Source organism: Bos indicus, chromosome 4 (assembly GCF_029378745.1).
Source record: "Bos indicus isolate NIAB-ARS_2022 breed Sahiwal x Tharparkar chromosome 4, NIAB-ARS_B.indTharparkar_mat_pri_1.0, whole genome shotgun sequence".
In the NCBI taxonomy this organism is placed as follows: domain Eukaryota; kingdom Metazoa; phylum Chordata; class Mammalia; order Artiodactyla; family Bovidae; genus Bos; species Bos indicus.
This window is the reverse complement of record NC_091763.1, coordinates 92716486-92729415: the sequence shown is the minus strand read 5'-3', so window position 1 is coordinate 92729415 and position 12930 is coordinate 92716486.

The window sequence follows — 12930 nt, the reverse complement described above, 5'->3', positions numbered from 1 at the left end:
GGGACTTGCTGGGGTGTGTGACCAGATCCCCGGGGCAAAAGATAGGCCCAGGTCACGGCCTCCGGCTCTGCTGGGTTTGAAGGACGACCTCCCTACCGCCGCCCAGCCATCCGTCCCGCGGGCGGGACAACCTCCCACCTCATGCCCATCCCCACCCACGTCTACAGACCCGAGCGGGAGGAGCTGCTTTCTCGGACAGCAGGCGCACCCCTGCGCTATCCCCACCCCCCACGCCCACGGCGGCTCCGGGACCCCGCCAGAGGAGAAACACTGCAGGGATCCAGCTCGCCGCCAAACCACAGTTTGGCGAACCGGTACTCTCTGGCATCAGGAGAGAACTGATCTCAGACGGAAGAACTGGTCGGGTTTGCTGTCACAGATTCCAATGTCGTTTGTGCTGGGAAGCGAACGACTTTTCTGAGCGTCACCTCGCTCCCGCTCTCGGCGGGGCCGGAGACACACAGAAACGTGAGCGCCCAGCCTCAGAAGCTCTTTACTAAGCTCGTCGTCCTCCCATGACTGGGGTGTTGACTAAACCTCCGCGAGGGTGAGATCGCTCCCCTCCGACCAAAATAGCAAGCGCTTAGCCCTGGGGCGGAGGCGGGGAGGCTGTGCGCGGGCCTGGGAGCTCAGAACGCAAAGGCTGCGCCCTTTGGACGGAGCGGGCTTGGCGGGCTCCCAAGGGCACCTGAGTGTAAGCGGGGTAGCAGGGAGGGAGGGTCTTTTGAGACGGCTCAGACTTTCCCTTCCTCCCAGAGGTCGCAGAGAGGTCTTTCCACTCGGCTTCATTGCACCCTGGGCTTCTCTCGCCTTTGCTGTCTGCGGCTTGGCGGGGCAGGGCGGGCGGGGGAGGAGGGCGTGGGGGAGGCGCGCGGTGCCTGGGATTTGGAGACGCGTCCCGCAAATGCTGTGTCTCCTCGTGCTGTGCGCAGAGCTCGGGGCAGTGACTTGGCTCACATGGCCCTCTCTTCGCAGCACCGGGATGGGGTGGTGGGAAGGAATGGCTCTCCAATAGCGCCCTGACCCGAGGTATCCCCTCTTGGCTTTGTTCCCGTTGACCACAAGGGTGGTAAACAGACAACAAGCGCGCTGACCTTGGTGGACAAACCCAGATGTGCCTATCAAACAGGAGCCAGATCAAAGAGCAAGCTTCAGAGAAGACAGGCGGGGCCTTACCCCATGTGAGCTCTGTGTCCGCCTCTGCCTAGGCCTTTCCCTCTCCGAGCTGTGGTGGCCCCATCTGGAAAAGCAGGTCGTAGAGCTCACTCCAGAGTCTGCTGTGAAGATAACAATAGATGACCCCGAGAATGTGCTGGAGAAATGACGGGCTCTCTGTTCCTGGTCCTGACCCTCCTGTGGGTAGTGTTTTCTCATCAGGGAGTGAACCCATGCTCCCCAATATATACACTTCCTGATCACATCTTTGGGGAAAAACTGGTCAGTGGGGAAACAGTGCCATGAAGTGCCCCAGCCCCCCAAAGTCTGGCCTCTTTGGTCTTTTCCTCTATGTTATCAGCCCGGGGACCAAAGTCAAAAAGTAGGTTTCTAATGCCTTCAGGGGCTTCCCAGGTGGCACTAGTGGTAAAGAATCCGCCTGTCTATGCAACAGACATGAGTTCCATTGCCTGGAGGAGGGCAGGGCAACCCACTCCAGTAGTCTTGCCTGGAGAATCCACAAGGACAGAGGAGCCTGGTGGGCTACAGTCCATAAGGTCATAAAGAGCCGGACATGACTGAAGCGACTTAGCATGCATGCAGTGCCTTCAGATTCAAGTTCAGTGGAGTGGTGGTGGCTGGGGGTGGGGTGGGGGTGGGGCAATAGGGTCTGGCTCTGATTCCCTTTCTTGAGGCTTAATTTCCAGCAGACCATGCACCAAGGCTACATGGTCTGGGACCCCCTCACCCCTGCCTTCTCACCCGCAGCTCCTGTCCCACGGGCTAGGGTCATCATCTGCCTGTTTGGTTCCCCACTGACCATGGCGGGGCCATGTGGCACACTATTCCCCAGCACCTCCTGGTATGGTGCCTGGCACAGCAGCTGACATTAATTACTGGTAACCCAATGATTGACAGTCCTTCTCTGGGGAATCTCCTGCTCCAGCCTGTCTATTTCCATCTCTCTTTCCACATCAAAGTCCATCCAGTCCCCAAGAAAGTGAAGTTGCTCATTCATGTCCAACTCTTTGCAACCCCATAGACTATAGCCTACCAGTCTCCTCCATCCATGGAATTTTCCAGGCAAGAGTACTAGAGTGAGTTCCATTTCCTTCTTCAGGGGATCTTCCCAACTCAGGGATCAAACCCAGGTCTCCCACATTGCAAGCAGACGCTTTACCATCTGAGCCACCAGGGAAGCCCCCAGTCCCCAAGACCAAAGTCAAATGCTGACTCTTCCATGCAGGCCTCTCTGTCCCCAGGGATATGCATTCAGCTCTTCTTAGTCCCTGGGTCGGTTGGAAAAGACTCTCATGGCTTTGATCATATTCTGCCCTGAATTACCATTCTCTGTGTAAATTCTACACCTCCTTGCTTGGTTGTCACTTCTCAGAGTGAGAACTAGGTCTTGCCCATCTCTACGTGGCTCACATTGCCCAGCTGTGCCCACCCCAGGCACACAGTAGATGCTCAGGAGATGTTTGTTGAACTCAACTCTGCAGGTCTGTCACCATTTCTTAGCCAAGGCCCTGACTTGAGGTGGACACTGATGCTGATGGTGGTATCTCTGCAGATCTGGGCTGAGAGAAACCTCAGCAATCTTGTCTGGAGATGCCCCACTCCACCAAGACCTGAGGAGGCAGGCCCAGACAGAGCACCTGTCCTGCTTTTCTTCTACCCTGGGAGGAAGTTCAGAATCTGTCTGGCAACCTGGGAGTATGAGGGGGAGATGATGGAAGGAAGAAACCCACCTGGGTCAGAGTCATAATCTACCCAATCAGCTATTTGAAATGAAAGCCAGGGTCTTGCAGTGATGGGACAGACCCCGACCTCATCTGGACCCACAGCGCATTTGCTGCTCAAAGAACAATGATGAACTGGAGACTGTGGGTGAGGAAGGCACCCTGCCGCAGGCAGCCCCTCCACACACACCTGCAGGCCTGTGACTGGCTCTGTTTGTGGTCTTTCCTGGCTGCAGTTCTTCCCCGGCTGCAGTTCTTCCCCAGACTCTCATCCTGCATCTAGTCAGCACATCTGGGGTCTTCTCATGGAACACTCTGGTCCTCCCAGGTGGGGAGTGGAGGAGTCCTCTGTGCAGGGAGGGGCCACGACACCCCCGCTTGGCCTCCTAGATGCAACCCCCCTCGAGTGTGTCTCCACGGCCATCACAGGGGCCATCTGGTGACTGAGACTCACTCAGGTTGCCTCAGGTGAAGAGATGCCTGGGAATAAGGTGGTTGAGATGTTCTGTGTGTGTTCATTCCTGGTGGACCTGGGAACACAGGGGAGCCTGCAGGGCTGTTTGGCTCCAGAGTCTCTCTGACTGCCTGGGCTGTCTTGTAGCCCTGAGGCAGCAGGAGCTCCAAGATCCCAGTTTGGAGTGCCACCTCTAAGGCTGCTCAGCAGCTCACTTATCCCTGCTTCCTGGCCCTCTGTCTGCAACTCTAGTTCAAATTATTAAGAAGCAGAGAACCTGAATGACTCAGGTTACCCTGGGTCCCTGGTCAGCCAGAGTGTCTGCCCCAGGTCATCTCTGGGTGCTTGGGATGTCCAGAGATCTACAACATTTGTCTTCTAGGACCCTGAACTCAGGCCACCCCACTGGATTGGAGTAGGATCCAGTGGGGGTGGGGCTGCCCTCGGCAGAGTGGTAGGAATGGGGAGTCTCTTGGAAAGGTTCCTTTGATGCGTTGGGCACTTTGACTGGCCTGTCCAATACAGTCATGTTCTGGAATAGACCTTGACTTCTCCCTCCATCCCAAGCCTGAGTGAATCGGGAAACTCATCACGTGGACAGCAGGTTTCATCGCTGAGCTGATGTTCACACCAGGCCTCCCGTAGGGCCCAAAGAACAGTGGCTGACCTCACTGTGTGCAGCTGATGGCAGTGGGGCCGGAACGGCCAATGGTGTAGGGAGGAGCCTGCCAGACTGTCTCCCCAGAGGCTGCTCTCTGTTCCACTCAGCCCCCACTTAGTCTGCAAGAACAGGTTCGGTCAGAGAAGACCTGGGACTCCTGTGGAACACAGATCTTTCAGGAGAAGAGGCATCTAGTCCCGCCACTCCCACCAGAGGCCTTATCCTGAGCCCACAGAAGGTAAAGTGACTACCTCAGCAACAGAGTCAAGAGTAAAGACCCCTGGGCTGGGAATTCGAACTGGCTTCTAATTCCTTCACTGCCATTAAGTCCCCATGTAACTCAAGACAAGTGATGCCCCTTCCCTGGGACTCTTTTTATCACCTGCTTCATAGACTGGTGGAAGGAGATAATCAAGATTATCAGGACAGACAAGGAGACCTGGTCACACCCATGGCTTCAGTGGAAACTGACACAGCCAACAAGAGCCCTGTGCCCCTTGAACTTGGGGGTGAGGGGTAGGTGGCAGAATGCACTACTCTCTTGGGATCTGGCCTCTGTCTGACTAGGCCCTCTCTTCCCCAACAGGCCCCTCATCTGATGCCTTCTTAGCCTCTCTTGCCTGGCAGTCTCCTGCAGCAAGCAAGGATGCCATATCCCTCTAAGTTCTTCCCAACAACGCAGGTGAAGATCCATTCATTCAGTCCTTCAACAACCTCAAGTGGCCCAAAGTCATTTTTGCTCAAATTGTTGCCCTCTCAGATTCTGTTCCTTGACCACCAGATTTTATCCCATGTCCTACCCAAGCTTTGCTCTCAAGATTTGCCAGTCTGTGAGTCCAACCTCTCCCCTAGAGGCACCAGCACCCCCTCATCTTATCAACCTTCAGCTCTGTACCTGAGAGTCCTGGAAAGGCCCCACCCACACTCTTCTCTTCTACTGCCTGGGGGTCCTGCCCCTTAATCACCATCTCCCTACATCCCCCTAGCCTTCAATCCCTGAGAGGGGAGCACTGAGCCAAGGTTATCACCTTGCAAGACCCTAAGTTTGGATCTTGTTACTGATAGAGGGGTGATTATGTTTGTTGCTCTTTTGGGCAAAGGTGGAAAAAGCTGAGCAGCAGATGATTAAATTTGGAAAAACCTGCCAAGGATCCAGTGGCATGAAGCCAAGAGCTGGATTCAAACTGAGAGGTAGAATAGGTACCAGCTCAGCTGGTGTGGACACGTTTGGCAACTGACATTTCAAAAAGGTAGCCCACTCCAGTACTCTTGCCTGGAAAATCCCATGGATGGAGGAGCCTGGTAGGCTGCAGTCCATGGGGTCGCTAAGAGTCAGACACAACTGAGTGACTTCACTTTCACTTTTCACTTTCATGCATTGGAGAAGGAAATGGCAACCCACTCCAGTGTTCTTGCCTGGAGAATCCCAGGGACGGGGGAGCCTGGTGAGCTGCCATCTTCGGGGTCGCACAGAGTCGGACACAACTGAAGTGACTTAGCGTCAGCAGCAGCCGCAGCACTCCGGCTGGAGAAAGCTGGCTCCCTCCACCAAGGGAGGTGACACTTGGACTGAACCTCAAAAGGTAAGTAGAACCTGGGGTGCTGAGAGGGAATGAGAGGAAGACAGGCAGGAGCAACTATGTAAAGCAATGGGTCTCAACCCCAGCTCACCTTGGAATCGTGCTGTGATAAGCCTGGACTCACCCTAAAGATGATACAAAAGTGCTCAGACCCTAATCCCAAGAAACAGATTCCACTAGTCTAGGCTGGAAGTTTGGAATTTGTGTGTATTATTGTTGCTATTATTATTATTGGTGGCACCACACAGCTTGCTATAGCCTAGTTCTCTGACCAGGGATTGAACCTGTCCCCTTGGCAGTCAAAGTGCAGAGTCCTCACCAGTGGACTGCCAGAGTCCATTGGCATTTGTATTTTTTTAAATTTTCATTTGTACTTTGTGATTTACTGGCCATCAATTATATGTCATGCCATCAGAAAGTACTTTTCATTGTAATACTCTGTATTGTAGTTCTAGGGACCACCCAGGAGTGGTTTAGAGGGCAGTCCTCTCTGTTGGAGTCCTGCCTCTATACTCACTGGCCACCTGACTACAAATGATGTCCTGAAGTTCCTAAGTTTCTTGTTTCCTCGTCAGTAGGATGGTGACAGTGCCAGGGCCTACATCTCATGAGGCTGCTTTGTGGCTCACATGCGTTAATGCTTCCGTGCGTTGAGCAACGCTGACACACGATGGTGGTTGTTTTCAGTGGCTCCAGATGATTTAATACAGCCAGGGCTAAAGATCTCCAGCACAAAGCAAAGACAAACTGGGTTGTTCTGGGGACTCTCCTGGTTGTTGAGGAAGATCTGAATCAGAGGGAGGAGAAACTAAAATGGTTGGAGGGGACTTCCCTAGCGGTCCAGCGTGTTAAGATTCTGCACTTCCCTGGAACTAAGATCCCGAATGCCATGCGGTGCAGCCAGAAAGTAAAAATGATAAAAAATAAAAATGATGGGAGGTCCATATTGAAAGGGTTTCAAGATGCTTTGGGACCTTATCCTAATAAGCACAAGAGGAGCCTAGGTTTGAGGGCTTGAGTTTGAGGACTGACATGATGAATGTGATATCTCAGGAGTCTGGGACTTGTGCAGCCTTAATGGGAGGGAGGGAGATGGAGCCTAGAGAACAGTCTGGGATCACCACAGTCAGTAGACATTGAAAAGAAGGGATGAGTGTGAGGTGAAGTGCAAAGGAAGAATCAACAGGAGTTAGGACCTTAGTGGACAGAAGAGTTTAAAGGGATCGAAGGAAGAAAAAATAAATTTAAGTTGTCAAGTCTAGCGGGACTAAGGAAATAACCCCCTGTGTTGGTTAGGATTATATTTAACTCTGAGTACCAGACAACTCAAATCAACAATGGCTTAAACAAAATGGGAGTTTATTTCTCTACCATTTGAAAGCCCAGTGGAGTGCACTTCAAATCTGGGAAGGCAGCTCTGTTTCACAAAGGCCTTGGAGCACCAGGCTCCTGACAGCTCACTCATCTACCATCCTGGGGCATGGTCTTTATTCTCATGGTACGAGGTGGAGCCACTTGGGTTCTAGCATTCACATGGAGAAAAGAATGAAAAATGGGCAAAAGGCAAGAGCCAGAGGCTCCGTGAGGGAGGTTTCTTGTAGCTCCACTCATCACTTCTATTTATATTCTGTTATCTGGAAAGTGGTCTGTGGCCACACCTACTTGCAAGGGAAGCTAAGGAGAGTGGTCTTTATTTTCTAAGTAGCCTTGTACCCAGCTAGTGATACCCCCTGTGATACCCGCTTTGTTTCTATGAAAGAAGAGGAATTTGGGCACTGGGAAAGAGCTAACCATTTCTGCCATTACCTCATTTTCTTAAATGGTGAAGTTGAAAATGGACTCAATTGGAGAAAAAAAATTTTTTTTTAATATTTTTGAAATGGATTAGAAGAGTACAGACTTATTGTCTGTGGTAGGCAGGATTCTAAGGTGGCCCCAAGGTTTCTGACCCTGCTGGTCTGTACACTCTGTATAAACCCCTCCCCGTGGATGGGACTTGTGAATATGATGGAAGCTTTCAAGAGGCATCTAGGGATTTCCCTGGTGGTCCAGTGGTTAAGACTCCACACTTCCACTGCAGGGGATGCAGGTTCGATTCCTGGTCAGGAAGCTAAGATCCCACATGCTGCACACGAGGCCAAAAGCAAAAAACCAAGTCACACTGTGAGAGGTAAATGAGGAACTGGCTAATGAGAAAGGGGAGGCAGCCATCAACACTGAAAAGCCTTAGCACAGCGCAAAAAAATCCTCCCTGAGTTAGCTACTGTCTCCCTCTCCAGATTCCTCTAGCACTCTCTTCCTTTCACATGATTTCAGAGGAATACTCTCAGGCTTCTGACTCAGGAAACTAGATGGACACAATAGAAAACACTGGAGGAAGACAAAAAGTTTCATTTGACTGAGTTTGAGGTGTCTATGAGAATACCAAGGGGAGAGACTCCCACCAAAGGGCTGGAATATTCAAAGGAATGTGAAGAGACAAAAGCTGAGGGCCTTAAAAGAGCATTTCCTCTTTTTTCGTAAATCAGCAGCTTGTTGGCTCAGCAGATCTTAATCAGCTCGTGGGCAGAAAGGGCTGGACTGAGCGCTGAGCTTGGAGGTGTCCCTTCCTTGACCAGGGAGCTGTCACTGTCCCAGGGTTGCACAGCTGCGTCTGCCCACTGCCTCTATAAATAGGGAGAGCTAAGGGAACAGAGTTCCTCTCGACCAAATGGTCTCAGTCTCATCTTTAGATGTCGCCATCAATATCTGTGAAACAGACTCTAGGAAAAAGACTAAAAAAGCTATCTTTATTTAGCCTGGAGAAGAGAGGGAGGGAGAGCTGGGAGTTGCTAGGAATAAACTGCCGTTTTTATCTTTTTGTCCTCAAGGAGGCCAGAGGAGGTGGACTTGGGATACATTTGGAGAGGTGATTCTCAAGGGGGTGAAGAATGGAGATTCTTGCCCCCGCCCCATGCCCCCACCCACCAGGAGACATTTGGCTACGTCTGGAGACATTTTTGGTAATGATGACTGGTGGGGGTGGGTGGGCCATGCTCCTGGGATCTAGTGAATCTGAGCCAGGGATGCTCTAAAACATCCTACAACACACAAGACAGCACCCCTGAACAAAGAATTCTCTGGCCTCAAATGTCAATGGTACCCAGGTCGAGAAACTCCTCGTTAGAGGAATTTTTAGTTACTGAATTTCTTTTAAGTAAAGAAAAAACAGTCACTCAGTCCACCTTAAAGGAAAGGAAAGGGTGATTTTTGGCTTGCTTGTTTAAGGATATATATGACTGGCAACTGGGGTTAGAACAGGATGGCTGTTGGAGAACCCAGCTCTCTGAACCTTAGTGTCTTTGTCTCTCCTGGTTTGCTTGCTCCCGCCCCTTCTCTCTGCTGATTGGCCAAACCTTTTAAAATTCCAAGGGAGGCACCCTGATAGGCTGAGTCAATCACTGCTGCTCCTTCAGAGACTCCAAACAGGCCACCTTCCAGGGCTCTGGGCAGCCTGTGGGTAGCCTTTGGTCAATGGTCCACCACCACCCACCCCTTCCAGTTAGAGGCCACTTTTGTACAAGGAACAGTCTAGACATCTTCCCTGAATAGGAGACCGTGTGTAAGACAGTATGAGTCAGAAGGAGATAATAGAATCGAACGCATCATGACTAGCATTTATATTGGTTTTTCACAGCATAGCTGTCTTTTTCTTGGCATAGCCAAGATGGGAGCTGAATAGAAAGCAACAGTTCTCCTTTTTACTCCAAAGCTATGCTATTCAATACAGCAGCCACTAGCCATGTGTGGCTATGTGGCTTTTCAAATTCAAAAAAACTAAAACTAAATACAATTTAAAATTCAGCACCTTAGTCACACTGTGCTTCCCATAAAGCACTACCGCATGGCGCTAATGGTAAAGAATCCATCTGCTAATACAGGAGATACAGTTTTGATCCCTGGGTCAGGAAGATACCCTAGAGTGGAAAATAGCAACCCCCCCTCCAGTATTCTTGCCTGGAAAGTTCCATGGAAAGAGGACCTGGTGGGCTATAGTCCGTGGGGTCACAAAGAGTCGGACATGACTGAGCAACTGAGCACACACACACATCAGTCACATTAACCACATTTCAAATGCTCAAGAGCCACATTCGGCCAGTGCCTACCTCCCACATTGGACAGCACAGACATAGAACGTCCCAAGTCGCTTCAGTCGTGTCTGACTCTTTGCGACCCTGTGGACTGTAGTCCACCAGATTCCTCTGTCTGTGGAATTCTCTGGGCAAGAATACTGGAGTGGGTTGCCATGCCCTCCTCCAGGGGATCTTCCTGACCCAGGGATCAAACCTGTGTCTCTTATGTCTCCTGCATTGGCAGGTGGAACATCTCTATCATCGAAGAAGTTTCTGTTGGACAACACCGCTCCACGGGAAGGGTTGGCTATAAATGAAAATCACATTTTAGGGTCAGCCCTAAAGAGAAAGATGAGTCATCTTGTATTGATTCAGTCCTTACTGCGAGGTGTGTGTGTGATTCTGTGAGTAATTGAGCCTGGCCAGAGTTCATGCCTTTGTGTGTCCCTGAGGATTACATGCCTCTGCTTACAGAAGCAAGAGCTTGGAGAATACTTTCACCTGAAGAGGATTGCTGTAACTCACTCATTTGGAAGGGTGCTATAAATGTTTAAGAGCAAAGAGTTGTTGAAGAGCTCCATAAGAGTGCATAATCAGCTTTTCAAACACCATGACAATAGATGACACAGAAATTTACAGCTCAGGTGAATACAGGAGCGTGACCAGAGTTGTTAGTCTCGCTGATATGCCTTTAGGAGCCTCTGAAGCCCTTCTTTCTCAGCTTCTATCTTTCTTGCCCTCTTCCCTGGTTTCATTTTGCCTTTAAAGAGAATATGTTCTCTTCATCCTTCTGTGGTTGTCATTGTGTGTTATTTGCTCAGTCGTGTCTGACTTTTTTTGAGACATGGAGTGTAGCCCACCAGGTTTCTCTTGTCCACGGGATTTCCCAAGCAAGAATATTGGAGTGGGTTGCCATTCTCTTCCCCAGGGGATCTTCCTGGCCCAGAGATCAAATCCGAGTCTCCCACATTGCAGGCAGATTCTTTACCATCTGAGCCACCTGGGAAGCCTGTGGTTGTCCTTACAGTTGTTCATCAATCACCACCACCCCTTTCAGGCACAGGATAGACTGCCCTTCCTGTCCCTTGTGTTTGGGGACTAAGCCCCTGAGACCAACCCTGGCTGGTAGCAAAGTGACCCACTGACCTGAATTACTAAGTGACTACATCCAATGGTCCCTGCCAACCATGATGGAGGCGAGCAGGAAATAAACATTTTGTCTTCAGACACTAAGACTTGGAGATTTTATTTATTTATTTGTAACCTAGGCAATCCTGCTCAGTCCCTGTACCTTTCATGTATTCACATCCTCCAGCAATCTGTTGTATTCCTGAGGTTGTTTCCTGTTACCAAGGTTGTTGAGCTGAGGTTGTTTCCTGTTACAGAGAAAAAGAAGTGAATTGAAACTTTTTATAAGTGTGCCAGTGACCAGACTTGGATGTTTACAGATAAATCTTTTTTATGGGTTGGATCTCTTGATAGTAGAAGAAAGACTTCCTTTACCTGCTGAGAAGGGCACGAAGTTCTTCTCTAAACTGGCTAAGTACCAGGTGTCTCCTTGGTTTCTTGCAGAAAGACCTAAGGATAACATTTTAGGAAAATAAACTCATAATGGTTAACAACAGCAATGGATCCAAGAGGAGAACAAAATGCTGGGGAGAAGTTTATGGGAATTATCTCAATTCTGAGATGGCTGTCACCCTGCTAGGGAAATGGACACACAGCTCTTGAGCCAACAAAAGCTACTCATTCATTTATTCATTTGCAGATAATCATTGAGCATCTAATATGTTCTCTGCCCAGATGAAATTTATGTCATGGTGGGGGCGACAGGAAATAAGTAGACAAACGTGCAAAGAAGGGAATAGACACGTGATGAAATGGAGTAATGGGTGAAGCAGTAGACAAGAAAGGCCTCTTGGAAGAGATGACACTTGGGCAGAGATCTGGAGAAAAGGAGTCAGTCACGCAGAGAGTGGAAGAACATTCCAGACAGAGAAACAGCAATTCAGAGGCCTGAGGGGGAAAGACCTTAGCAAAGGCAGTAAATGGGCAGCAGTGCTGATGGGGGCAGGGGTGGGTGCCCGGGTGAGGGCCCGCCCGAAGCCAACATGACCAGAGTGTGAAAATGGTGGACACAAGAGAAAGAAACGGACTCAGAGCCGTGGGCAGGGGACTCTGGGACTCCAAGTTTCACTCCGAGGAGGGGAGGAAGCCCACAGAGGAGGCTGGGAAAGAGGTGACATCAGAACACCTTTTCCGTGAAGGTTTTGGCCTGTGTAGACCGTGTGATTTCTGTGCAGAGCCAGTCAGTACATAAAGCAATGAGCGTGGCTGTATGCCAATAAAACTTTACGTATGGGGCATAAAATCTGAATTCCATATTTTCACGTGTCACAAAATATTATTCTTTGGGGTTTTTCCCTGACCATTTAATAATGTAAAAATCATTTTTAGCTCACAAACCAGATTTGGCCTGCAGGCTATTGTTGGCCAAAGCTTGATTTACATCACTCAAGCTGGACGACTATGGAAGCAGAAAAACTGTTTTGGAGGCTTTTGCAAAATATTTCATCAGGAGGTGAAGAAGGCTTGACTTGGGTGGTTGCAGTGGAGATGTTAAGGATGCTGGGGTGAGATGCATGCTGGGGACTGAGGCCCAGGACGTGCTGATGAGTGAGATGTGGGGTGAGAAGGAGAGGGGTCACAGATGACTGGAATTCCCTGAGGACCACAGGGAAGGAGCAGATCTGGGGCAAGTGGAGGCTTGTGGGATCTTATTACTAGTTTCCTGACCAGGGATTGAACCCGAGCCCTTAGTGGTGAAAGTGATAAGTCCTAACCACTGGACCATAGGAATCTGCAAGTTTAAGTCTTGATACACTCACCAGATGCGATTTGGAACCCAGGAAGTAGGGCCTCTCCACACCTAGACTTTCCCAGAGTCTGCAGCTTATAAGCTGTGTGACCCTGGGAAGTCACTTCTGTTCAAACGTTTAAAAAATTAACTAGTTAATTTATATATTTGGCTGCATCGGGTCTTCATCGTGTCATGCGAGATCTTTTGTGGTAACACACGAATTCTCTAGTTGTGGTGCTTGGGCTCCAGAGCACACAGGCTCAGTTGCTCTGAGTCATGTGGGATCTTAGTTCCCTGACCAGGGCTCAAACGCACGTCCCCTGCATTGCAGATTCTTAACCACTGGGCTACCAGGGAAGTCCAGGC